We start from the raw sequence: 316 nt of genomic DNA on the forward strand, positions 1-316 counted from the left end.
CTTTCGTAAGATGGAGATGCTTCATTTGCCCTCATTCATTCAATCTCATCCATCTCTTCATTCAGATTTCTCTCTCTCTCTCTCTCTCTCTCTCTCTCTCTCTCTCTCTCTCTCTCTCTCTCTCTCTCTCTCTCTCTCTCTCTCTCTCTCTCTCTCTCTCTCTCTCTCTCTCTCTCTCTCTCTCTCTCTGTCCCCCCCTTCTCTCGGCCAGTTGTGTGCCATTACCGCTTCGGGTCAACGGTGTAATCTGGGAACCATTGTTTTGAGCGGCCAGTTTGCAGAAGAGAGTGTTGACTTAGCACACACACACACACAC

This window comes from Gadus chalcogrammus, chromosome 22 (genome assembly GCF_026213295.1).
Source record: "Gadus chalcogrammus isolate NIFS_2021 chromosome 22, NIFS_Gcha_1.0, whole genome shotgun sequence".
Lineage (NCBI taxonomy): Eukaryota > Metazoa > Chordata > Actinopteri > Gadiformes > Gadidae > Gadus > Gadus chalcogrammus.